Source organism: Orycteropus afer, unplaced genomic scaffold (genome assembly GCF_000298275.1).
Source record: "Orycteropus afer afer isolate SDZICR_OR568_19922 unplaced genomic scaffold, OryAfe1.0 scaffold00018, whole genome shotgun sequence".
NCBI classification, from domain to species: Eukaryota; Metazoa; Chordata; class Mammalia; order Tubulidentata; family Orycteropodidae; genus Orycteropus; species Orycteropus afer.
Genome location: NW_006921605.1, coordinates 3159507 through 3162232, shown reverse-complemented (window position 1 = coordinate 3162232; position 2726 = coordinate 3159507).

Genomic DNA, 2726 nt, shown 5'->3' with positions numbered 1-2726 from the left:
GGCGGAGAGGTGTGTCGCCTGGGGGCGGGGGTGACAGGGTCGGGCGGGTCTGGGCGCCCGGGCCTCCCGGTCCCCGCTCCGGCTCGGCGTGCACGGCCCGGGGACCCCTGCTGGGGGCCACGGAAGCATCCGCTGCGGAGGACTGTTGCACCGAATTGCGTCAGGAGCGCTCGGGGCGCGGGGTAGCCGCCTGCAGGGGGCGGAATCGGGGCCGGGGGCAGCTCGCCCCCCGCCCCGGCGCCGCCGCCCCGCCCCGCGAGCCTTCGGGCATTTAGGAAGGGGAGGCCGGGAAGAGACAGGATTGCGCGCGAAGCCCCCGCCCGGGAGAGCGTGCAGGCGGGCGGAGGCCGAGGCCGAGGCGCAGCCGGCCCCCGGGGCCCAGGCGCGCGGAGCTCAGAGAACCGGGCTCAGAGGACGAGTCCGCTCTCGGTCCCGATTGCGGTTACGTGGGACCCTCTCGCTGGCGAAGCGGGGCATGTCCGGGTCCCGCAGCCCCCGCACAAGGCGGAGGAGAGGCGAGGAGATCCGAGAGGGCGCAGGGGCGGTCGGGGTCGGCTCGCGGGCGGGACGGGGGCGGGAGGGGTGGGACTTCGTGGGGTGCGGGCAAGGACCTCGAAGGCGGCAGCCGGGAGGAGTGAGGCCGGACCCGGGAGAGCGGGGCGCGCGCAGAAGGGGGTGAATGGAAAGGCGAGTAGCCACGCCTTGGTCGTGAGTTCGCGTCCCTAGGTCCCGGCCCGGCCTCCCGGAGAGGCCACCGAGTGTGAGGTTTAGCACCTCCGGGCGGCGGCCGGACGGAGTGCTCCAGCGGCGAAGCTGCGGCGTCCCGCGCGGCCTCCGGAGGGCGCCGCCGCGGGCCGCGAGCACCGCGGGGTCCGAGGGTGGGCAGGAGGGGCAGGGGCGCGCCGGCCCTGGGTGTGTCAGGCTCTTGGAGGCCCGGAGCAGGAAGCTTGCGCAATCCCTTGGCTGCGCGTCCACCGACGAAGACAAGGAGCAGAAGAGCGGGTGGGAGGGGGACAGGAGCCATCCGGGTCCTCGCGACACGCGGCCGGGAGGGCCGGGCGAGGACTGCGCGAGGGCTCCGCGAGCCGGGGCGGGGCGAGGGCCAGGGGCGAAGCCCCAAAGCACGTCCGGGATGCGCGTGCTCCCGGAACCCCGGGAACTGAAGGCGCTCTGTCAGAAGCACACGGTAACGCCACCGTTCCCCCATGTCGCCAGCACCTGGCGGCACCGCGGCCGCGGCGGCTCGGTGGCGTGGCGGCCGCTGACTAAGGGAACTCGCGTGGCGCCTTCCCTGCAGGGGGGCGGGGGCGGCTCCTGACGCAGAGAGAGGCGCGCCCGGCGGCGACTGCTCTAGGAGAAGCCTGGGAGGGTGGGTGGGGACCGGCAAAGTGCGGCGACCCCCGCTGCTGTCTCCTGACCCGGGGCTCTCAGGGTTCATACAAGCTGAGGGACGTGAGCTCTTTTTTTGGGGAACAGAGAAAGGTCTTTGCCCTCTCCTGCGTTTTGGGGCTGTTCCCAGACCCTCCTGTTCGGGGTGGAGGAACTCTCGTGTGAGACACCCGGGGTCTTGCGGAAGAAGGGTCCCCTAAGTCGGCGCGGGACGCCCTATCAGCGGATGGTTGTCGGGGTCACGGTGAGCTAGACGCCCGGACGCCGGCGCCGTCTGGGTGCGTCGAGAAGTCTGCAGCGGCCTCGTCGTGGCCGCCCGCCCGCCCGGCGGGGAAGGAGCTCAGCTTCCTGACACGCGCTCGCCCCCTCACTCCAAAATCCCCTGGAAAATGTGTCTTGGGATGTGTTTCCGCGACGTCTTGGTGGTGGTGGTGGGGTACCCAGGTGGGCCAATGGCAACTGAGCCTCCCCGCCACCAGGGGCGTCTGACTCTGCCGGCTGCCGGCCGCGCTCGCTCGGCCCGGGCCCCTCGGGTACCCGTGCTCGGGACCTCGGGGGCCACACGGCGAGACCCAGAGACCCGAACGCGAGTTGCCCAGTAGCAGGTCGGTGGGTCCAGGCGGCGCTGGGGAGGAAGCAGGGTCCGCCCCCCATACGGCGGGTCTTTTCTGGACCTACCCCGGCCGCTGGCTCGCCAACGCTTCAGGGGAGCCCCTAAGCGTCACAGAGGCCCCCAGAGCCACGGCCACCCCACCCACAATGACTGGAAAGTCACCTAAACACGCAAGCATCCGCCTGCTTCCTCAGCGCGGTGTTTAGTCCTGGCGCAGGGTGGTCAGATATGGAGAAAGATCCCTGCCAGGTTCCCATCCTCACTTGGGGGCCAGGCCTAGGCCACCCTTCACCCCCAGGCAGGCGGCAGAACAGCTCACGTCTGCAGAAGTGTGAATGGGTGGCAGGCAAAAGGCGGAAAATATCCGGGGACCACCTCTGGAAGCCCCCCTGACTCCCAGCCCCTCTGGGAAACGTCCCATGGGCTGCCCTTCCTGCCCCATCTTGACCTGCGCTGGCCCCTGGAAGAGACTCGCAGGCCAGTCTGGCCCTGAACTCCAGATTCCCAGAGCCTTTGGACGGGGCCCCTGTCCGCCCAACCGGGAATGCCCCAGCCCAGGGGAAGCCCGGACAAGGGTCTGCAGGCCACTGTTGTCCTGCCTCCTGCCAGCTGCCCTCAGGCCAGCTCTTCCAGCTCTGCGGCAGGGCAGAAGCAGCCAGAGCGCCACTGCGGGTTGTGGCCCCCAGGGTCCCTCAGGGGCCCCGAGAGAGGAAGTTGTGGCTGC